The following is a 25,773-nucleotide window of genomic DNA, read 5'->3' on the forward strand; positions in this document are numbered from 1 at the left end:
ATTAAGTGACTTCCACAGGTTTACAAAGCCAAGCAGAATCTCTATCTAGATCTTTTGGATTTGAGGCTGACTCTCCTTTCCTTCTACCACCATACATGAATCTTTCACCTCCACACACAGAAGATGCACACATGCATCAGATATATTGGTTTTTTGTTTGTTTTGTTTTTTGCTGAGGCAATTGGGATTGAGTGACTTGCCCAGGGTCACACAGCTAGGAAGTGTTCAGTGTCTGAGGCCAAATTTGAATTCAGGTCCTCCTGACTTCAAGACTCTATCCAATGCACCATCTAGCTGCCCTTAGATATACTAAATATGTAGAAAAAAGCATACAGTTCTATTGTTTCAAGATTTTCTTATGGTTTCTAAATAAATTTTGGTTGAAAGATTTACTTTATCCTTTTTCCTTAAACATTTTATGAATCAATTTTGATTCTGAAACATAAGCAGAAATATTTTAGATTATTTTTCTCAGGTAATTTGGGAGTTTTTTTTTTTTTTTTTTAATATAAATTATCTTAACATATCATTTCCCTAATCTGACACAAGTCATGCTTGGTGAATGTCAATAGGCAGGTTTTCTGCCTATTCAGTCTCAGATTTGAGGTGTGTTTAGAATATTCAAATTTAATGTAATAAAGAGTTACTAAAACTTTTTAAGGAAGTGTTTTATAATTCTTTTTGTTTCATGTTACTGTTTAAACAGAAGTGCTCCTGTTAATTCAGTGGTGGAAAAGTGTCCTTTTCCCCCATATCCATTCTAAACTTCAGATTCTTTTATTAGCTCCCAGTGCACATACACACACACACACACACATACACACACACACATACACATTAACATTTAAGAATAACTATATATCTAGCCAACTGCCTTTTAGTGACACCTGCTGGGACATGTAGGAGAGAAACATTTGAGAGCTTCTTCCTCTTGGGCTGTCTGCCCTTGTCAGATCCCTGAGTCAGCAGCACATTCTGTATTTCACAGGGAGGCTTGGACAGCTCAGGTTTGAAAATTTCCCCATCCCCTTGGGGCAAGCACTTTCCAGCCTCCTCATCATTACTAAAGGAGAATACCCACATGCCAGCATGACAAAACTCCAGAAAATGATAGAAGCTTCATTGTGAGCCTAAATCCTTAACTGGAACCCGAACTGCCAACACCAATGAAAAGAGAAGTTGTGCATTAAGGCAGGAAGTCATTAAAATAATGAATTGCCTGGCTAGGTTGTGAGCTTCTTTCCCATTTATTTAATGGGAAAGATTTATTATCTCCACAGTTTACAGTTTTTGAAAGAACATTTACATTTTCACATAAGTAACCATCATCGAGTTCTATTTCTGGGCAAAGTATAGGCAGCAGACTAGATCTCTTCTTTGAGAATGCTTGCACTCCCAGTGCTTAGAGAACCTCATGATTTTGCAATTAGATGAACAGCAACCAAACTTAAATGCATTTTGTTTCTTTTTTCTGTTTCATCAATTATTTCAGTCACTCATCTTCTGTTTCATTTTCCATTATGTCTTTCCATCATGGTCATCATTTTGTTGCAGACTTTTCTTTTGGTTTTTCTTTTTTCTTGTGTTGTGCATCTCTTTACAATAAAGATTTATTGTCATTTTGGAGGTCATGGTTTGTCTAATTAAGAATTGACATGAACCTTGGAGTTTCTGATTATAGAACTATATCCGATTTTTTTTTTTTTTTTTTTTGGTATGAAATACCATACTCATAAACAGATAGCATTTTCTGTTTCCTTTTATTTTTTTATAAAGTAGTAGGGGAAAAGATGCTTGTTTAAGAGTCAGTTAGCTTTATTTATTCAAAATGAAATAATTTTCATTGAAAAGCATTTTGGTAAATTGTTTTTATAATACTATCTTTGATATTATTGTTATAGAAAAATCCTTTAATTAATGCAGATCAGCATCTACAGTTTAAAGTGGAATCTTAAATATACAGAACTACCATATAGTATGTGTCAGAAATGGGATTTGAAATCCACTTCTTCCTGACTTGGAAACTGACTTTCTGTTTATTCCTATGGGCTACCTTTAGTTAGATGAGGTAACCAGAAATTGATAATAGATATAAATTTGGCTTCTAAACTCTACACTTTAAGATATGACAAGGGAGTAAATCAATGAGTTTTGTGTTTCGTTTACTCCTTAGCCACCTGGATGTTGACATCAAAAGGCTTGCATTTAAGACAAAATGACTTTACTAACTGTTACTAAAATATACCTGAAGTTCTGATAAATCAGACCTCTCCTCAATCCCACCAAGTTGCTAAAACAAAGAATTGTTTTTGTTTGTTTGTTTGTTTGTTTGTTTCATTTAAAGTTTTGTTTTGTTTTGTTTTGTTTTGTTTTTTACCCCAGCATCAATATAAAGTCCTCAGGTATGTTTTTAGGTCTTCTTTTCCTCTTTGGCATTGCTCCTAATGTCCATTTAAGCTTTATTTCAGCTGAATGAAAATGCTAAGTAAACAAAGAACTTAGACAGACCTTAAAAATATAAAGTGGCAGCTCAATCCTGCAGAAATGGCTCCATTTGAAAAAAAAGTAGAGGAGTTATTATTAATTGCATCCACAAAACAAACTCCCCATTCCCATCCCCATTCCCAATTAAATTCCCATTAATTTTTTTAAATAAAAAAAATAATTGTTAATTTAAAAAAATAAAAATGTCACTTCCAAATATTTTTCTGTCTTCCCCCCATACTGTCTTTTGAGTCAAAGCATTATGATAAAGCAAAATAATATCATACATTGGCCATATGGGCAGATTTTTTAAAAATACATTAATTAGAATTCTTAAATCTTTCATTGTTATTTCACTTTACATAATTAAAGTCATTATGTGTATTATTTTCCTGGTTTTGTTTAATTTGGTATTGGCTCTGGTACAAACAGCATTAAAATTGTCCACTAATTGCATTTGAAAAAAAAAAAAACAGAAAAAACAGCAAAAAATAAATTCTAAAAATTTGCTAGACAAAATATGTGATTTGATTTTTAATTTGTTTAAATCATAACATTTCAATTGAGATATGACATTAAAAATCAAGCTTTAAATACATAAATGAGAAGGGAAGTGGTTTTTTTTTTTTAATATATAGTCTTCCATTTTTTTCAATCATTATACTATTAATAAACTCTCCAGTGTAATAGTGTATCCACTTGAAATTAGGCACCCAAATCCAAATGAATCTTCCATATACAAATAGCGATTGCCATTTAACAATATATTAGGCAGCTAGGATGCAAAATGTATTAAACTTCTCTGGATATATTCATGGGAAGAAAAGAAGGAAGGAAAGAATAAAGGAAGGAATGAGAGAGAAACAAAAATTATATATTAAAAAGATTTTTTAATTGGAAGGGTCCTCAGAAGCTTTAAACTCCAACCCTGATATTATGAGGCAATAATTAATCTTACACAAAGTAAGATTTAGATGTCATCTGGTATAATTGTTTTTTTGTTTTTGTTTTTGTTTTTTTTAATAGAAATAGAAACTAGAAGAGATGAGTGGCCTATTAAGATCATACAGATAGAAATTGGCAAAATTACAATTAAACTTAGATTTTTGGATTCCAAATCTAGTACTATTATTATTTTACCATACTTCTCCAGCATAGTGTGGGAAAAGGCATGATTAACAATGAGATCAAAATAAGATATTACACAATCTTTTTTTTTTTTTTTTTTTTTTTTTTTTGGTTTATAACTGTTAGCACTGAAGTAGGAGATAACAATATGGTAGAGTTGGGATTTGAACTTGATTTTGAAGGATTTATAAAATTTTTTTAGGTCTAGAGAAAGGGAAAAATTATTTCAGATTTAATGAACAGTATTATAAAGGAATTTAGTTCTTAGGAAAATATAAGTCTTTAATGAATGCTTGTTGATTGTTTGGATGAAATTAAGGCTTCTAAACATGGTTTCAAATGTTAGATTAATATTATCATTGATTATTGTAACATATGTAGTTAACCTACTCCATTGCATCATTGCCTGAAAAGAAAGCATTTACTATTTTTGCCTTGTAAGGTTTTTATGCCCTAATACATGGTCAATTTTTGTGAAAGTGCCATGTAATGCCAATAAAAAAGGTATGTTTCTTTCTGTCCATATTCAGTATTTTCCAAAGGTTTATCATATCTAGATTTTCTATGATTCTATTAACCTCCTTAGTAGCTTTCTTGTTTATTTTGTGGTTAGAATTGTTTGATTCTGACAGGGAATGTCTGAGATTCCCCAATAATACAGGTTTGCTATGTATTTCTTCCTAAAACTGACAATATCTGTGGTGAGAATTTATATGCTCTCCCAGTTGGTGAATATACATTTAGTTTCATTACTACTTCATTGTTTATGGTATCCTTTATCAATAGGCATTTTCCTTCTTTATTACTTTTAATTAGATCAATTTTTACTTTTGCTGTATCTGAGATCAGAAATGCTACTGCAGCTTTTTTTGTTTGTTTGTTTCAACTGAAGCATTTTAAATTATTCTCTAGCCTTTTAATTTTATTGTGTATGTGTCTGTTTTTATAATTTCAAATGTGTTTCTTATAAACAACACATTGTAGCATTCTGTTTTTTAATCCACTCTGCTGTTCACTTGGGTTTTATGGGAGATTTTCATCCCATTCACATTCAAAGCTATGATTACCAGCTGTGTATTTCCCTCCATCCTATTTTCTTTTCTGTATATATTTTTGTTCTCTTTCCACTCTGGGACTTCTTAGTAGTATTTTTTTTTAACACACCCTACCAACTACCTTAACATCTACTACTATTCATCCCCCCCCCTTTTATTTTTTTCTCCTAGTGTTTTTGCTCTTCCTTCTATTCAACTCTTCCTTCTCTTTCCTCTTTTTCCTCCTAATGCTTTATAGGGTTAGATAAATTTCTATATCCAACTGAATGATTAAGTTATTCTCTCTGAGCCCAAACTGATGAAATCAAGCTTCAGACAATGCTCATCCTCTTCCCTTGTTTCCCACAATTGTAATTCGTCTTTTGTGCCCCTTCATGTGAGATACGCATGACCACAATTGTTTTCCAATCCTTAACCTTCATGTCTTTTACTTTGATATCATCACATGAGAGTCTATTCTGAATAACACCCTCAGGTCATGTAATTACCCCACCCTTGTCTGCCTCAGAATTGCTTTTGTTTGGCAGCTTTCAGTATCATTTCCTTAAGATTGTAATTTTGGAGTTTCACAGCAATGTTCCTTTATGTTTTTTCTTATGGGGATTCTTTCTGAAGTTGATCAATGGATTCTTTCAATGACTAGTTCCCTCTCATTTTTAGAATGTTCTGGCAGTTTTCCTTGATCATCTGTTGAAGAATGCTATCCAAGCATTCTTTTTGATTATGGTCTTCAGACAGACTGATAATTTTAAAATTGTCTCTTTTTTCCATTTTCTTCCATTTTTCATTCTTTTTAATTTGTTTGAATGATTCTTGAAATCTCATAAAATCATCTGCTTGCATTTGTTCTGTTCTAGTTTTTAATGGGTGATTTTCTTTAGTTAACTTTTGTAGCTTTTTTCCATTTGATTAATTCTACTTTTGAAAGCATTGTTTTCATTTTTTTTTTTTTTTGCATTTGACCAATTATATTTTATAAGGAATTGCCTTTCTTTTCTATGCTTATGACTCTCTATTGCATCTCTCTCATTTCATTTCTGATTTTTTCTTCTATCTCCCCCTTTTTGCCTTTAAAATCTCTTACTTGCATTTCCAAAAAGGTACTTTGGGCTCGAGACCAATTCATATCACTCTTTGAGATTTTCTCTGTGGATATTATGTCCTCCTCTGAGTTTGTGTTTTGGTCTCCTCTGTCACCGTAGTAACTTTTCTGTCAAATTTCCTTTCTGTTTTTGCTCATTTCTCCCCCTCCCCGTCCTCCTCCCCCTCCCCCTCCCCCTCCCCATCCTCTCCCCTCCCCCTCCCCCTCCCCCCCTCCTTTTCCTCCTCCTCCCCTGCCCCCCTCCCCCTTCCTCCCCTTCTCCCCTCCCCCTCCCCCCTCCCCTTCTCCCTCCCTCCTCTCCCTCCCCCTCTTTCTCTCCCTTCCCCTCCCTCCTCTCCCTCCCCCTCCTTCTCTCCCTTCCCCTCCCTCCTCTCCCTCCCCCTCCTTCTCTCCCTTCCCCCTCCTCCTCTCCCTCCCCCTCCTCCTCTCCCTCCCCCTCCTCTTCTCCCTCCCCCTCCCCCTCCCCCTCTCCTCTCCCTCCCCCTCCCCCTCCCCCTCCCCCTCTCCCCTCCCCCCTCTTCCTCCCCCTCCTTCTCCTCCTCCTCCTCCCTCCTCTCCCCCCCCCTCCCCCTCCCCCTCTCCTCCCTCCCCCTCCTTCTCCTCCTCCTCCTCCTCCTCTTCTTCTTCTTCTTTTTTTTTTTTTTACTTTTACGGTAGAGTTCTTCTCCTGAGATAAAGGGGGTAAGGAGGCATTGCCCCAGGTTTCCCTTGCAGTCTTTCCAATCTGCCTTGAGCTGAAGAATGGGTTCATTCCACCAGACTCTATTCAGAAGCTTGGTTTCATGTGATTTTCAAGGGAAACTGAGAGTTGGAGTAGCATCCTGGTACTCTCCTTCAGCTCCAGAAGTCTTTAAATCTTAAAATAATGGTGGTAGACTACAGATATAATAAGAGGTATGTAGTATAAAACATGATCCACATGTTAATTTGCCCTTCAGTGTTTTAAATGAGGAATAATTCTTTTAGTGGAAAATATTAGTGACATATATTCAATATTTACACACTTCTGTTTCATCCTCATCAAAAGACTTCTTTATTTCTCTTCCCTTTCTGCCATTAGAATGGTATTGTTTGATTTAAGATTATTGATATTTCTCCCAGTAACCTTTATTCAAGCTTTTGACCCATCCAACTTGCACATGATGCATTCTGCATATAAGTCATATACATAAGGTGACAGTATATACAACTTTTGTATAATCATTTTCCAATCTTAAACTACTCAATTGTTCTATGTTCAATTCTAACTGTTGCTTTGGGGCTTACATACAGGTTTTTTTCAGGAACAAGAAATGATATTTAACCAGGGAAGACTAATAAATTTTGTAATAATAATTGCTAGTCATAACAAATAAATTCAAAAATCCAAACGGTGAGAACACATGGATACCACCAGATGGTCAAAATATAAATCAGATTGATTACATACTTTGCAGCCAAATGTGGAAAACTGCTATGTGGTCAGTTAAATCAATATCTGGAACTTACTGTAGACCAGATCATAAGTTTCTTATTGCAAAATTCACTTAAATTAAAGTAGAGGAAATAACCAGATCATATAGGTATGACTTCAATAAGATATCTTATAAATATTAAGTGGAAAGGATAAATAAATACAAGGGTTTAGATAGAGCATCTAAGGCACTTTACACAGAAGTTTACAATATTGTACAGGAGGAAGCAACTACAAATAATAATATTTTTTATATTATAAAGAGAAAGGACAGGAATAATGAGCCTTTATAAACAGATGAGGAAAGAAAGAAAGTGAAAGGTTGTAATGACCACATATTTAAAATCAGCCAGAGTCAGGAACTCAGGTTAAGGGAAAATCTTCAGTCTTTCTTGAAGTGAAGAGGTGAAAAAAGATTGAGATAGCTATATGGGCAAGAAAGATTGCGATAGCAATATGGGCAGCTGGGACAGGAAGCCAGCTAGCAGAGAGAGAGAGAGGTCTGAGCTCTCCTCCCCTTCCTTTTTCACTCCCCTGCCTCCACCCACCTGAATCGTCATTTCCTATACAACACATCAGGACTTGCACAAAGAGTGGGCAGGAGCCATTCTTTCTCCAAGCTTATATATTAATAGAGTATGGTCCAATTACTATTTAGCCTCATGTGCTTGGGACCTCAGTGCATCAACTCAAGCCTCAGCCCATTACATCTCCCGCTTTCTTTTGTTTTAGAACACAGGTGATCATGCCATCCCTGACTCCTCAGGGAGGTCAGAGCTCCCAAGGGGAGGTGATCACACCCTCTCTGACTTCTCAGGAAAGGAGGTGAAAGCACAGAAAAAGAAGTGATCACAACCCCCCTGACTTCTCAGGAAGGGAGGTGAAAGCACTAAAAAGGAGATAATCACACCCTCCCTGACATCTCAGGAAGGGAGATGAAAAGCACCAAAAGGAAGTGTGGGTTGCTAGTGGGTTTCTGGGCTGAAGTGTCTTATTATGCACAAACCCATCAGCATGGGAAGTATTACACAAGCACATAGCAACAATGCAGAGGCTATTAGTGATGACTCTCCCCACAGTCAGTGCAGGCTTGATGTGGTGTAACAAACATGAATTGTACATGCAAGTAACAGTATAACAAACAATATAAATCAACATGGTGTTGTAAAAAGATTGCCAGAAGTCCTAGAAGGAGAGTATATAAACAGCAGTCACACATACACCTTCTTCAGCAGATAGTCCAAAACCAATCTATTGTCCATTGCTTCACATATCAGGGAATCCAATGATCCCCCCCCCCCCAAGTTTTTGAAGTCCAGCAAAAGTCTTTTTATGTCTTAGGGAATTCAATGATTCCAGCAGATTTTGAAGTCCTGTAATAGTCATATCATTTCTCAGAGAATCCAATGATTCCTGAGGGCTTTCAAGTCTTATGTCTCAAAGAATCCAATGATTCCTGAGGGATTTAAAGTCCTATAACAATCTAATGTCTCAGAGAATCCAATGATTTCTGAGGGTTTTGAAGTGCAATGATTTACTATGTCCATGAGTCAAATGCCATAACTGCCACACTCTTTCAATGGTGAGCACAATCAGCAACAGAACCACCTGATGTTTCTTGGGTCTTCTCCTTCGTTTCAAGGGTCTGCTCCGTCTCTCTGCGATGGACAAGGCAAATATGGCTCATTGGTACCCATCTGATTCCTTCTCCACCTGTAGAGATACATGCAAACCCTCTCCCCCAAGCAGTTAGCCTATCTGGTCCCTTCCATTGACTACTTTCTGGGTCTCTCCACATCACCTGGTGATTATCTAAAGATAGTGGAGCTGCTCGCACTAGACACTGCCCTTCCGGTGGGTTATAAAACCTGTCTGCCAGAGCCAGTGCATCTTTGTCAAAAATCAAGAAGTTAATAGTATAAAGAGCTAGATTTAGAAGCTCTCTAGGGTTACCTGTGGCTCCCCCTTTCTTTTGTTTTTGGAGCAGCGTCTTAATGTCTCTGTTTCTCCTCTCTACTATTGCCTGTCCTTGAGGATTAAAGGGTATGCCAGTGGTGTGTAAAATCTTATACTGTGCACAAAAGTGTGCAAAATGTTTGGAGGTGTATGCAGGACCATTGTCTGTTTTTATTGCTTGTGGCACACCCATAATGGCAAATGCTTGTATAAGGAATTCACTGACCACTCGGGCTGGTATTTGCTGCTGGTACTGCAAAAGTGAAGCCTGAAATGGTGTCTACCACAACATGGATAAAAGACAGACGACCAAAAGATTTGTAATGGGTCACATTCATTTGCCAAATTTCATTGGGTCTCAAACCACGAGGATTCCTCCCTGGAGGCAGTGTAGGAGCATGGAAAGGAAGGCAAGCTGTACAGGCTTTTACTATGCTCCTTGCTTCTTCTCTTGTTATTCCAAATTGTAAACATAAAGCTCGAACAGCCTGATGATATTTCAAATGAGATTTTTGGGCTTCTTGAAATAAAGGAGTATTGGCCATCATAGTTAGAAGGCTATCTGCCTTTGAATTCCCATCAAAAATAGGACCTGGGAGTCCACTATGCGAGTGGACATGCAAGATATAAATCTTACCTGGATGTTTTCTCACTTGCTCCTGAAGTTCCTTAAAGAGCTGATATATATTAGAAGCTGCAAATTTTATTTGGGCTGTAGCAATTCTTTGTACCACACCTACTGAATAAGCTGAATCAGATATTATATTTATGTCTCCTGGGTAATAAGTGAGAGCTAACATGATTGCATATAATTCGTTCTGCTGAGTGGACTGAAAAGAAGTTCTGACTGCTCTCTTTATCGTTAAGTCATGAGAGTGTACAGCACAAATATTGTGTTTGGACGCATCTATAAAGATAGTTGGTTCTTTAAGAGGAACTTTAGAAACTTTTTCTTCAAGAATCCATCGCCAAATATGTAAAAGTCTGGTTATCTTTAATGGAGACTCATGTGTAAAATTTGGAGCCATGGCTAATAAAATTTGCCACTCTGGGATGGTCTCACAACACACATTAATTTGTGTATTGGTGTAAAAGGTGTATATCTTATCAGGTCTTGCCCCAGATAATTGTACTGCTTGCTTAATGGCCTTTAACAAAATTCTAGCCACAAACACTGGGTAAGGAGTAAGGCTTTGTTCTGGTTGTGCCGGGAGGTTCACCCACTCTATCACACTGTCTCCTTGATGAAGGACTGCTGTGGGTGCCTCTTGTGTGGCAAAAACTGATATTTCCAAGGGTTTTTGAGTGACTCTTTCAACCACATTGGATAAAGCCAGTTCAACTTCTCTCAAAGCCTCTTGAGCTTCTTTTGTAAGCTGGTGTGGTGAATTTAAAGCACTGTCTCCCCTTAAAATATCATATAATGGTTGTAACTGATAGGTAGTCAAGCCTAACACTGGTTGCATCCATTGGATATCTCCTATCAATTTCTGAAAATCATTTAAGGTGTTTAGCTTCTCTGTTCTTAAGGACAGTTTTTGTACTGTAAGCACATTAGGGTATATATACTACATATCCTAAATATTGAAAAGGAGCATGTCTTTGAATTTTCTCTTCAGCTATGTATAATTTGTAGTATCTTAGTGTTTATATTGTCTTTTGTAGAAATGCTTCTAGCATTTGTTCCTCAGGTGCACATCCCAATATATCATCCATATAAGTGTAATAGCATAACTTTTGGAAATGCTTTTCTTATTGGAGCAAGAGCAGCAGCAACATACATTTGACACATAGTGGGGCTGTTCTTCATTCCCTGTGGCAAAACTGTCCATTCATATCTTTTATAAGCTCAGCTAAGTTAACGCTGGGCACTGAAAAGGCAAATCTTTTCATATCCTCCTTATCCAGAGGGATAGAATAGAAACAATCCTTAATATCGATGACCCAAAGAGGCCACTCTCTAGGCAATTGAGTAGGAGATGGAAGTCCAGGCTGAAGAGTTCCCATAGTTTCCATCTGTTCATTCACTTTTCTTAAATCAGTGAGCATCCTCCATTTTCCAGATTTCTTTTTTACAATGAACACTGGGGAATTCCAAGGACTTAGAGAAGGTTGTAAATGTCCTTGTTCTAGCTGCTCCTGTACTATATCTAATAAGGCCTGAATTTTATCGCTACTTAAGGGCCACTGTTCTATCCACACTGGTGTATCAGTTTTCCATTGGAGAAGAACAGGTGAAAGTGTTGGCAGGCCTTCAACAGCAGTCCTGCTTAAAAAACCGAAGTACTCATTTTTAACCCTAATTGTTGTGAAACATCTCTTCCCCACAGATTGATGGGGATGTTTTCAACTATAAAAGGAGTAAAAACTCCTATTTTGCCTTCAAAAGTCCATCTCATAGGGGCAGCACTAACTTCAGCTGCTATTGATCCTCCTACTCCAGACATATAGGTGTCTGCTTTAATCTTTGGCCAGTGACTGGGCCAACTGGCACTTCTAATAACTGTACAATCCGCACCTGTGTCTACCAATCCTTCCAATGGTAGGCCATTTATATAGATCGTGAGCATAGGTTGGTCAGCTGTTACAGCTGCTGTCCAGTATATTTCTGGATTTTGTGGTCTGGAGTCAGAATCTGGGTGACAATCACCAGGTTGCTTATTAGGATTCTGTATGAGTAAACCTGATGCTACTAATTCTCCTGGATGATAAGTCACACATTGTCTACCTGTATTAGTGACTAGGATATTATCTACACATTCCCCAGTTTCCCACATCAGTGTGTCGATGGACACTGTTTTGTACGTACAAAAAGGAGGTGAAATGGTCAAGCCTACTGTGCCTGGAGGTAAGGGATCCATAGGCTGGAAAGGAACAGATTTCACCTCTCCAGGGGGTATCTCAGTTGTCCCAGCTGCATACAGCTCTATTCTCCCTAATTGTAATTCCTTTCTGCCATCAGGTTGCTTCCTGGCTAGTTGACTGTGTAATCCCCTTCTCCCATCATATGGCTTTCTGGCTGATTGATCATGTCTGGGTACTGGACTTCTAGGCATTCTCTGGGTGCACCATTGGCTGCCATCATGCCCCAAGTGTTTTTTGCCTTGGGCCCTGGGGCTGGGCCCCTCATCCCATTTCCCTGAATCTGTCTACATTCTGAGGCCCAATGGGAGCCTCTCTTGCATTTTGAACATGGGGTATTGGGTCTTGTTCTCCCACCCTGTTTTCCCATTCTATCTCTATACCAACATTGAGCTTTCAGATGTCCTACTTTTCCACACTGAAAGTATCTATGAGTCTCTCTGGAAGTCCCCTGCCAAGAGGGACTCTGTCTTCCCATGTTTGGATTTTGGGAAGTCTGCATCATAGCCTGGCTATAAAAGGCACCTGTGTCCACTGTGGCACAGCATCTTATGAGCTCCTCTAAAGGAGCATCCTTGTGCAGTCCTAGTATAATTCTTCTGCAAACCTCATTAGCATTTTCCTTAGCAAGTTGCCTTATCAAAATGTCTGTTATTGCATTTTCTCCATTTGTTCTTGTGATAGCTTTCTGCAAACATCCCACAAAGTCAGCAAAGGATTCATTTGGCCCTTGTGTTATTTTTGTGAAGGCCCCACCCTTTTCATCTTTATCGTGGAGAGAAGCCCATGCTTTGATAGCATTAGCAGCAATTTGCTGATATGCTGCTACAGAATAATTAATTTGTACTGCGAAATCTGCATAAGGACCTACACCTGTTAGTAAGTCACAGGTGATTGCAGTATGAACTCCACTTTGACTATTTTGTTGGGCTTGTATCCTACAGAGCTCACTATATTCAGAAAGCCACAAATAGTTTTGTCCAGGTTCTAGGCATATCCTTGCTATAGATTTCCAGTCATTAGGGGTCAAGATTTCAAAAGCCAAATTCTGTAATAACATCTTAACATAAGCTGATGTAGCCCCATAAAGAGTGCAAGCCTTTTTCAGGTCTTTGAGGATATCTATATCAAAAGGAGCATATCTTCTACTTTCTTGACCTGAAGAATTAAACTGTTGAATAACAGGAAAAGTGTGGTGTTGAAATTCTGATACATTTTTCCCTTATTCTTTGGCCTTAATTAGTCCCTTTTGCAATCTAGTCATAGGAGCAGCTGGATGCTGGGGGGGAGGTGCTGGATGCTGGGGGGGAGGTGCTGGATGCTGGGGGGGAGGTGCTGGTGCTGTCACTGCCCTCCCCCCCCCACTACCTCTTCTCCCTCCATCCTGGAGGGTGGAGTTGATGGAGGAGAGTCAATTACCTGCTCCTTAGGTGGGGCTGAGGCTGCCTCAGATTCACCACACCCTTGAGCCTCACTTAAGTCTCCATACCCTGTGGGGATATGGCCATTAATCTGTTGTTTGTCATCCTCCTTTATCTCAGGCTTCCTCATTTTGCTATTCCTAGAATTTTTACCTTTTCTCCTAGAACTTATACAGTATCTTAAGGCCAACTATCATATTGTATAAATAGAATGCCTCGATGGAAATTGAATGAGGACCGTTTTCATTGTTATATGTGGAGAGCTGTTGACCAACCAATGCCCAGTTATTTAGAGAGATTTGCTCTTCCTCTAAGAACCAAGGGGAGGTGCGTTTTAATGTACTCAGAAGTCTAGCTGCCTGTTCCCAAGTTACAAGTAGCCCTTGATCTTCTATCAGCTTAAGCAGGCTTTCAATAGCACCACTCCTGGGTGGGGCTGGGGTTGGGGGGATTGGGGTGGGGAATGGAGAATCTTTACCTAGGATCTGTCCCATTTCAGCCAAAAAAGGTTACTAATTTAGTCTTTAAGAAAATAAGTTCCCTGTTTGTCTTATACTCACCTAAGTTCCTGGTCACTGGAGACTTCTTCAGTAAAAGTAGGGTCCTTGGTTCCCATGCTTGGGCGCCAATTGTAATGACTGTGTATTTAAAATCAGCCGGAGTCAGGAACTCAGGTTAAGGGAAAAATCTTCAGTCTTTATTGAAGTGAAGAGGGGAAAAAAGATTGTGATAGCAATATGGGCAAGAAGGATTGTGATAGCAATATGGGCAGCTGCGACAGGAAGCCAGCTAGCAGAGAGAGAGGTCTGAACTCTTCTCCCCTTCCTTTTTCACTCCCCTGCCTCCACCCACCTGAATCGTCATTTCCTATACAACACATCAGGACTTGCACAAAGAGTGGGCAGGGGCCATTCTTTCTCCAAGCTTATATATTAATAGAGTATGGTCCAATTACTATTTAGCCTCATGTGCTTGGGACCTCAATGCATCAACTCAAGCCTCAGCCCATTACAAAAGGTAAATAAGAAAGGGGAAAATAAAGCCAACTGAATTCATAATTCCAGAGATCAAGGAGAGATAAGAAATATTTCTTAAATGGACAATGCAAAACAATAGAATAAAATAGAATGGGCAAGGCAAATTTCTCTTCAAGAAAATTAGAGATATTAATGGGATTTTCCATGAAAAGAATTGGGCATAATAAAATACAAAAAATACTGAGGATTAAGCTGAAGCAGAATAGATTAAAAGTGGTAGACTACCCAGTAGAACTATACAAGAAAGATCTTAGCATCAATAAATAACCAAGATGGTATAGTTGCTGCTCAAGAGCCAGACATTCTGGAGAATAAAGTCATGAGCTTTAGGAAAAATTGCTAATAATAAGGCTAGTGTAATTTAGTGGTAGATGGGATTCCACCTGACCTATTTAAAACCCTAAAAGATATTTCTGTTAAAATGCTGAAGTTATAGTAGCAAATTTGGAAAACACAACAGTGGCAACTAGATTGGGAATGATAAGTTAACATTCTAATCTTAAACAGGCACAGTGCCACAGAATGTTCAAATTATCAAATAATTACACTCATTTCACATGTCCATGAGATTATACTTAAAAATCTGCAAGATAGGCTTCAACAGTATGTGAACCAAGAAGTACCAGAAGAATAGGCTAATTTTGTTTTGCTTCATTTTGGTTTGTTTTGGGGGGAATTGCATTTATTTATTTATTTATATTCCCCCAGTTACATTTAAAACATGTTTTTTTTTTTTTTTACATTTGTTAGCAAAACTTTTGAATTTTATGTTCTTTCCCTTATATTCACCCACAATTAAGAACCCATATGTGAAGTTATGCAAAACCTTTTTTATAAAAGTCAAGTTGTAAGATAAAACTTAGATCTCTCATCCTAATGAAAATAAAAATCTCAAGAAAAATAGTTGAGGGAGAGAGAAAGAGAGAGAAAGAGAGAGAGAGAATATATGCTTCATTCAGTATTGAGCCACAATAAGTTCCTTCTCTGACTATGGATAGGATTTTTCTTCATAGGTCATTCAGCACAGTCTTGAATCATTGTACTGCTGAAAAAGCAAAGTCATTTACAGTTGGTCATCCCAAAACATTGCTATTACTCTGTATGTGGTACATTTCACTTTGCTTGAGTTCATAGATGATTTTCCTGTTCATCATTTCCCATAGAACAATAATAATGTTCTCTTGCAAACACATAATGTGACACTTTATGGAGCCATTCACCAATTGATAGACATCTCTTCAATTTCTATTTTTTTTTGTCCTGAGAAGAGAGCTGCCATGAATATTTTAGTGCATATAGATCATTTTTATTTTTTTTATTTTTTTTTTAAACTTCTTTTGCCATTCATGCCTAGGAATGGTGTTGTTATGGATTCAGATAGCATTTTCTGTCCCAAGTCTGCTGGGATTGCTTTGGATCACTGAACTACTGAGAAAAACCAAGGCTTTCCTAAGTGATCATCGCATATTCTTGCTGTTATTGTGTATAAAATTTCTACTTGTTTTACTCAGCACCTGATTTCTGTTTGTTTTACCCAGTATCACTTCATGTAAATCTTTCGAGGATTTTCTAAAGTCAGCTTGTTCAACATTTTTTTTTTAATAGAACATTAATATCCTATTATTTCCACTGTAACTTGTTCAGCTACTTGCCACTTGATGGGTATCCACTCATTTTACAATTCTTTGTAAAAGAAAACTGCTACAAACATTTTTGTATATGTAGTTCCTTTTTTGTTTTTTATGATTTCCTTGGGATACAGACCCAGTATTGGTACTGCTGAATCAAAGGCAATTCACAGTGTTATAGCCCTTTGGAAATAGTTCCAAATTGCTTTCCACAATGACTGGGTCATTTCAAATTCCACTAATAATGCATTAATGTCCCAATTTTCCTACATTTTTTCCAACATTTATCATTATCTTTTCTTGGCATGTTAGCCAATCTGAGACATGTGAAGTGGTATCTCAAAGTTGTTTTAATTTTCATTTCTCTAATTATTAGTTATTTAGAGTAGTTTTTCATGTAATTATAGATGATGTTAATTTCTTCATCTGAAAATTGCCTCTTCATATCTTTTCAACATTTATCAATTAGATAGGCTTCCAATCTAAATGTTATCTTCAAACTCTTCACACTTTTTCACTTTCATATCCAGTGAGTAATTAAATACTATCATTTTACCATCTAAGCATCTCTCACATGTGCTTCCTTTTTTTCTTATGACACTACCAAAGTTTGGGTCTAGGCCCACATCTTTTCCCATCTACATTACTGTAAAAGCATGCTGAAATCTTTTCCCTTCTCAATTGTTGCTCTGTAAGCTGCCAAAGTGATCTTCCAAAGGAAAAGATCTGGTTACATATCTCCCCTCTCCTATTTAATTAAGCTGATGACTCCATCTTGCTTTTGGGATTAAATGTAAAGTTTTTTAAAGCATTTTTTCACAATCTGCTATATTCCTGTTGTTCTAGTTGTTTACCTTATTTCCCTCCCCTTTTCTCTCAGGTAATTTGACATCCAGTTTCACTGACTTGTTTGCTCTTCTTGACTCAAGAAATTCCAATTTAGGACATTTTCAGTGATTACTTCCTATTCTTGGAATTCTCTCCCTTACTAACTCTCCTTCCTACTTTCCCTAGCTTCATTAAAATCTCAGATAAAAAACAAACATACCTACATACATATATGTGTTTTTTTTTTCATTCTGAGCTTTATAGCTTCTAATGAAAGATATCAGAGTGCTAGAGATGATTATGTTTTCTGTTGTGTGTAGTAGAAATGAAGAAAAATATTCACATTAGGAGAAAAGCTGAAGATGGAACTTACCAGAAGTCTCAATAAGTGAGAGGATTAATTTCTCTAAATATAGGTTTCATTGATTTGTGAAATTTTATATATATGTATATGCAAATATTTAAAGTAGCATACACATGACAATTACATATTGTTATAATAATCTTGCTTTAAATATTTGGTATTAGAAACATCTAGATATTATATAATAAAGAAAATTAGAAAGTGAGGTACTTCTTCAAGCTGGATATAGTAAAACTGGATTAATTTACAGTCGAGCCCTCTATTCTAATCCCAAATTTATCATAAATTAATTATGATCTTTAGTAAAGTTACTTAATGTTATCCTTCATTTTTTTTCTTCCTTCCCTTCCTCTCTGCTTATTTTCCTTCCTTCCTCCATTCTTCTCTCTCTTTTCTTGTTCCCCAATTCTTTCCTTTATTCTTTTCAGTGATTAAGGAGCAATGAGAGAAGAAGGGCTTAATAATTTATATATACATGTAAATGTACATTTTATATACATTAGATTTAGGTTAGAAATTAGAATTGAACATTCCTATCTTGGGGGTGGAGTCAAAAATAACATTTGCAAGTGTTTTTAAAAAGAAAAAAAACAACTTTAGAGCTAATATGATTTGTGAGGGAATCTGTTTCCAGAGTTCAATTTAACAATAAATAACTGTGTCAAGCATGTAGTATTTCAAGAATCTCTGAATATTTAGGGTGAGAAATTGTTGCATGTCAACTCAGGCTTCTTTTGACATGAATTTTTCCTCCAATTATTTATTTCCTTATTAGAATCAACTTACATATAGTCATCTGTCTATCATCTGACATGTCTAGGGAAATGTATTGTTTTAGTTAAATAAATATTCAAGGAAATCCAAAATAACCATGTTCACTGATTTCTATTGAATTGAAAAATAAGAAGGGGGAATCTTACCTTGAAACCACATTGAACCTCTTTTTTTTTTCCCCTTTGAGATTCAGGAATCATGGCAGGATGTTTTAATACATTTGGATCTTCAAGGAAAAAAAGATTATTGATGATTTTGTTATCAGGTGGACAGAAAGTATGGTTGATATAATGTTGAGGAAATCTTATTTTTTCTGTATTTCCTTCTTACATTTAAATTGCTTGCATAAAGCTATGGATTTAATTATTCTAGCCACCCTCAGTCATTGTTTCCAAATCAGTGTATGTGAAACTTGTTTGACATTATCCCATCAAAACAGAAATTCTGAAGTTTATGTCTCCTTTTTGAATAAACAAATACACAAATTTCACCAAATGATAATTTTCAAATATCTCACAATTCAATTAAAGCCATACTTAGAGAAATTAATCCTCTCACTTATTGAGACTCCTGGTGAGATCCGTCTTCTGCTTTTCTCCTGATGTGGATATTGTTCATTGCTTCCACTGCACACAATAGAAAAACAATCAGCTATACTCCTCTGATGTCTTTCATTAGAAGCTGTAAAGCTCAGAAATGGAAAAAAAACCATCTCAGCTTACCTTGTTGGCATTTTATTAAACATTACAAATCTCTTCTTTGACTTCTAAAGAAAACAGAGAGACCTCTATGCTGTTGTTCTTCAAGCAGTCTTTTCTCAAGGGGGGGGGTGGTAATGGTGAGAATCAAAGACCTAGAAAACTCACTTCCTGTAGGCATAAATCAGTTTTTTCAAGCCTTGTCATTTATACACATGCAGACATCTCTCTATGTGTTTGTACAGTATCTGTATGCATATGTATATTTGGCTTAAAGACCTACTTTCTTTCTCTAGTAAATTCTTTTTTTCCCTTCTTTTTCCTTCTTAACTTCTATTTTAGCAGGTAGGTGAAGGTTTTTGGTTAAACAAATGTAGACTGAATCATATAAATGTCTCCTGGTTTAAAAAAAAAAAAACATAGTATTTATATCCCCATGAAGTTATCATCACAAGTGAAGCACATGAAGACAATGCAGGGAATTTTATGGAGCTTGATGGCTTTTGACCCATTTCTCATTACTCTTCTTCATATATTTGTTTTTCCCACCAAACTAGATATACATTCTTGCAGATATTTCCCAAAGTCAAGAATGTCTCTCCTTATCTCAGGCTTTCAGAATTCTTGCAATAAATTAAACTTCACTTGTTCCTTTTTCTTCTGCCTTTCTATCTTTCCCAGAACCATCTAGTCTATAATCATTTTTTTTTCTTTTTTTTTTTTTTTTAATTTTTTATTTAATAATTACATTATATTGACACTCGTTTCTGTTCCGATTTTTTCCCCCTCCCTCCCTCCACCCCCTCCCCTAGATGGCAAGCAGTCCTTTATATGTTGGATATGTTGCAGATACAATATATGTTTGCAGAACCGAACAGTTCTCTTGTTGCGTAGGGAGAATTGGATTCAGAAGGTATAAATAATCCGGGAAGAAAAACAAAAATGCAGATAGTTTACATTCGTTTCCCAGTGTTCTTTCTTTGGGTGTAGCTGCTTTTGTCCGTCATTTATCAATTGAAACTCAGGTCTCTTTGTCAAAGAAATCCACTTCCATCAAAATATGTCCTCATACAATATCGTTGTCGAAGTGTATAATGATCTCCTGGTTCTGCTCATTTCACTTAGCATCAGTTCATGTAAGTCTCGCCAGTCCTCTCTGTATTCATTCTGCTGGTCATTTCTTACAGAACAATAATATTCCATAACATTCATATACCACAATTTACCCAGCCATTCTCCAATTGATGGGCATCCATTCATTTTCCAGTTTCTAGCCACTACAAACAGGGCTGCTACAAACATTTTGGCACATACAGGTCCCTTTCCCTTCTTTAGTATTTCTTTGGGATATAAGCCCAATAGAAACACTGCTGGATCAAAGGGTATGCACAATTTGATAATTTTTTGGGCATAATTCCAGATTGCTCTCCAGAATGGTTGGATTCGTTCACAACTCCACCAACAATGCATTAGTGTCCCAGTTTTCCCGCATCCCCTCCAACATTCATCATTATTTTTTCCTGTCATCTTAGCCAATCTGACAGGTGTGTAGTGGTATCTCAGAGTTGTCTTAATTTGCATTTCTCTGATCAATAATGATTTGGAACACTCTTTCATATGAGTGGTAATAGTTTCAATCTCATCCTCTGAAAATTGTCTGTTCATATCCTTTGACCATTTATCAATTGGAGAATGGCTTGATTTCTTATAAATTTGAGTCAGTTCTCTATATATTTTGGAAATGAGGCCTTTATCAGAACCTTTAACTGTGAAAATGTTTTCCCAGTTTGTTGCTTCCCTTCTAATCTTGTTTGCATTAGTTTTATTTGTACAAAAGCTTTTTAATTTGATGTAATCGAAATTTTCTATTCTGTGATCAGTAATGGTCTCTAGTTCATCTTTGGTCACAAATTTCTTTCTCCTCCACAAGTCTGAGAGATAAACTATTCTATGTTCCTCTAATTTATTTATAGTCTCGTTCTTTATGCCTAGGTCATAGACCCATTTTGATCTTATCTTGGTATATGGTGTTAAGTGTGGGTCCTGCCTAATTTCTGCCATACTAATTTCCAATTATCCCAGCAGTTTTTATCAAATAATGAATTCTTTTCCCAGAAGTTAGGGGCTTTGGGTTTGTCAAATACTAGATTGCTATAATTGACTATTCTGTCTTGTGAGCCTAGCCTTTTCCACTGATCCACTAATCTATTTCTTAGCCAATAACAAATGGTTTTGGTGACTGCTGCTTTATAATATAATTTTAGATCAGGTACAGCTAGGCCACCTTCATTTGATTTTTTTTTCATTAATTCCCTTGAGATTCTCGACTTTTTATTGTTCCATATGAATTTTGTTGTTATTTTTTCTAGATCAATAAAATATTTTCTTGGAAGTCTGATTGGTATAGCACTAAATAAATAGATTAGTTTAGGGAGTATTGTCATCTTTATTATGTTCGCTCGGCCGATCCAAGAGCACTTAATATTTTTCCAATTATTTAAGTCTGACTTTATTTGTGTGGAGACTTTTTTATAATTTTGCTCATATAATTCCTGACTTTCCTTTGGTAGATAGATTCCCAAATATTTTATGGTATCAACAGTTATTCTGAATGGAATTTCTCTTTGTATCTCTTGCTGTTGGGTTTTGTTGGTGATGTATAAAAATGCTGAGGATTTATGGGGATTTATTTTGTAGCCAGCTACTTTGCTAAAATTATGAATTATTTCCAATAGCTTTTTGGTAGAATCTCTGGGGTTCTCTAGGTATACCATCATATCATCTGCAAAGAGTGATAGTTTGGTTTCCTCATTGCCTACTCTAATTCCTTTTATATCTTTCTCGACTCTTATTGCCGAGGCTAGTGTTTCTAATACGATATTAAATAATAATGGTGATAGTGGGCAACCTTGCTTCACTCCAGATCTTACTGGGAAAGGTTCCAGTTTTTCCCCATTGCATATGATGCTTACTGATGGTTTTAAATATATGCTCCTGACTATTTTAAGGAAAAGTCCATTTATTCCTATGCTCTCAAGTGTTTTTATTAGGAATGGATGTTGGATTTTATCAAATGCTTTTTCTGCATCTATTGAGATGATCATGTGGTTTTTGTTTGTTTGGTTATTGATATAGTCAATTATGCTAATAGTTTTCCTAATATTGAACCAGCCCTGCATTCCTGGTATAAATCCTACTTGGTCATAGTGTATTATCCTGGTGACAATTTTCTGTAATCTTTTTGCTAATATTTTATTTAAGATTTTAGCATCAATATTCATTAGGGAGATTGGTCTATAATTTTCTTTCTCTGTTTTCAGCCTACCTGGTTTAGGTATCAGTACCATATCTGTGTCATAAAAGGAGTTTGGTAGGACTCCTTCAATCCCTATTTTTTCAAATAGTTTATATAACATTGGAGTTAATTGTTCTTTAAATGTTTGGTAGAATTCACATGTAAATCCATCTGGTCCTGGGGATTTTTTCTTAGGGAGTTGATTGATAGTTTGTTCTATTTCTTTTTCTGAGATGGGACTGTTTAGGATATTTACTTCTTCCTCTGTTAGTTTGGGCAAGCTGTATTTTTGGAGGTATTTTTCTATTTCATTTAAGTTGTCGAATTTATTGGCATAAAGTTGGGCAAAGTAACTCCTAATTATTGCTCTAATTTCCTCTTCGTTAGTGGTGAGTTCTCCCTTTTCATTTTTAAGACTAACAATTTGATTTTCCTCTTTCCTTTTTTTAATCAGATTTACTAAGGGTTTGTCTATTTTGTTGGTTTTTTCATAGAACCAACTCTTAGTTTTATTAATCAATTCAATAGTTTTTTTACTTTCAATTTTATTGATCTCACCTTTTACTTTTAGAATTTCAAGTTTAGTGTTTGACTGGGGGTTTTTAATTTGTTCCTTTTCTAGCATTTTTAATTGCAAACCCAATTCATTGACCTTCTCTTTCTCTATTTTATACAAATAGGCCTCTAGAGATATGAAATTTCCCCTTATTACCGCTTTGGCTGCATCCCATACATTTTGGTATGATGTCTCATTATTATCGTTTTCTTGGGTGAAGTTATTAATTATGTCTATGATTTGCTGTTTCACCCAATCATTCTTTAGTATGAGATTATTTAGTTTCCAATTATTTTTTGGTCTACTTCCCCCTGCTTTTTTGTTGAATGTAATTTTCATTGCATCGTGGTCTGAAAAGGATGCATTTACTATTTCTGCCTTACTACATTTGAGTTTGAGGTTTTTATGTCCTAATATATGGTCAATTTTTGTATAGGTTCCATGAACTGCTGAAAAGAAAGTGTATTCCTTTCTGTCTCCATTACATTTTCTCCAGAGATCTATCATATCTAACTTTTCTAGTATTCTATTTACCTCTTTGACTTCTTTCTTATTTATTTTTTGGTTTGATTTATCTAATTCTGAGAGTGCAAGGTTAAGATCTCCCACTATTATAGTTTTACTGTCTATTTCTTCTTGCAGCTCTCTTAGTTTCTCTTTTAAGAATTTAGATGCTACCCCACTTGGTGCATATATGTTTAATATAGATAGTGCTTCATTATCCATGCTACCCTTTAGCAAGATATAGTGTCCTTCCTTATCTCTTTTAATTAGGTCAATTTTTGCTTTAGCTTGATCTGAGATCAGGATGGCTACCCCTGCTTTTTTGACTTCACCTGAAGCATAGTAGATTTTGCTCCAACCTTTTACCTTTAACCTGCATGTATCTCCCCGCTTCAGGTGTGTTTCCTGTAAACAACATATTGTAGGATTCTGGCTTTTAATCCATTCTGCTAACCGCTTCCTCTTTATGGGGGAGTTTACCCCGTTCACGTTTATGGTTAGAATGACCAATTCTGTATTACTTGCCATCTTGTTAACCCCGGTTTATGCTTTCCTCCCTTCTTTCCCCTTTCCCCCCCTTCCAAGTATTAAGCTTGTGAGCACCCCTTGCTTCTCACAGCCCTCCCTTTTTAGTGTCCCTCCCCCCGCCTTAGAGTTCCTCCCCCTATCTTACCCCTTTCCCTCCCAGTTCCCGTATTCCCTTCCGCTTAGCTTATTCCTTCCCTTTCCACTTTTCCCTTCTCACTTTTCAATGAGATGGGAGAAATTTCACCATAGATTGAATATGTCTTAAGATTTTTCACTTAAAGCCAATTCTGAAGGCAGTAAGATACCCACTATATTCATCCCCCTCCATTCTTTCTCTCAGATATAATAGGTTTCCTATGCCTCTTCATGAGATGTACTACCCCCACTTTACCCTTTTTCTGGTACAATGTCTTTTCCACATCAATTTCTAGAACAAGGTATACATGTATTCTTTATACATCTATATAGTCAAAATATAGTTCCCAAGATTAATCTTTACCTTTTTAGATTTCTCTTGAGTTCTATATTTGTAGATCAAACTTTTTGTTAAGTTCTGGTTTTTTCATCAGAAATAGATGAAATTCGCTTACTTCGTTGAATGTCCATCTTCTTCCCTGGAAAAAGATGCTCATTCTCGCTGGGTAAGTTATTTTTGGTTGCATACCAAGTTCCTTAGCCTTTCGGAATATCATATTCCAGGCCCTTCGATCTTTTAATGTGGATGCTGCCAGATCCTGGGTGATCCTTATTGTGGCTCCTTGATACTTGAATTGGGTTTTTCTAGCCGCTTGCAATATTTTTTCTTTCATCTGAGGGTTCTGGCATTTGGCCACTATATTCCTTGGTGTTTTGATTTTAGGATCCCTTTCAGTGGGTGATCGATGAATCCTTTCAATGTTTATTTTTTCCTCTGTTCCTATGACTTCTGGGCAGTTCTCTTTGATAATTTCCTGGAAGACAGTGTCCAGGCTCTTTTTTTCATCATGTTTTTCTGGGAGTCCAATGATTCTCAGATTGTCTCTCCTGGATCTGTTTTCCAGGTCTGTTGTCTTCCCCAGAAGGTATTTCACATTTTTCTCCATTGTTTGATTTTTTTGGATTTGCTTGACTGATTCTTCTTGTCTCCTCGAGTCATTCAATTCCACTTGTTCAATTCTGATTTTCAGTGAAGTATTCTCTTCACTCACTTTTTTAAAATCTTTCTCTAATTGTCCCATTGAGTTCTTTTGTTCTGTGGAATTTTTTTCCATTTCGCCAATTTTGTTTTTTAGAGAGCTGTTTTCTGTTTCCAGTTCACTAATCCTATTTTTCAAGGATTTTACTTCTTTATCCACTCTCTCTTTAACTTTCTCCAGGCTCTTTTGCCAAGCCTCCCTCTCCTTTTCCCAAGCCTCACTCTGCTTTCCCCATTTTTCTTCTAGCTCCCTTGTGAGAGCCTTTTTAATCACTTCTATGAGGTTCATCTGTGCTGAGGAACAGACAATCTCCTCCTTTGGGGAATCACCTGGGGACTGCCTGTTTTTAGTCTCCTCAGGATTTAGAGTCTGCTCTCTATCTGTGTAGAAGCTGTCAAGGGTTAAAGTCCTCTTCAGCTTCTTGCTCATTCTGTCTATTAATCAGAGACAAACTACCAAAGAAAAACAGAAAAAACTGGAGTCTTTCTTTGGGGGGGGGGGGGGGGGCTGGGTGTGTTATCGAGCTTCCTCTACAGACTGCAGGGGCAGCAGTGAGGCACTAGCAGGACTGTGCTGCGCCTGCGCTCTGAGATCCCAAAGCGTGCTGAGTCACTGAGGGGGGGAAAGGGGGGGGCGGCCAGGTCCCGAGAGACTCCAGCTGTTTGGGGTTGTATTCTTCAGCCCCGGTGTTTTTAGCTTCTCTGCTGGGCTGTTGACTTGCTGCCGGAGGAAAGTATCCAAACCTGTAGCGAAGCTCTCCCCGCAGAAACGGCTACGATCACTCTCCACCCCCTCTCCAGTCTGCTCCTGTGCCCTCACTGCCGCTGCCCGCCGCCTGCGCCCGATCTAAAACCGCCCCAGCCCTCCAGTAAAGACAGACCTTTCTTGGCGGATCTCAAGGATGGCTTCTCTTGGTAACTATTTG

This window comes from Antechinus flavipes, chromosome 5, assembly GCF_016432865.1.
Source record: "Antechinus flavipes isolate AdamAnt ecotype Samford, QLD, Australia chromosome 5, AdamAnt_v2, whole genome shotgun sequence".
NCBI lineage: Eukaryota > Metazoa > Chordata > Mammalia > Dasyuromorphia > Dasyuridae > Antechinus > Antechinus flavipes.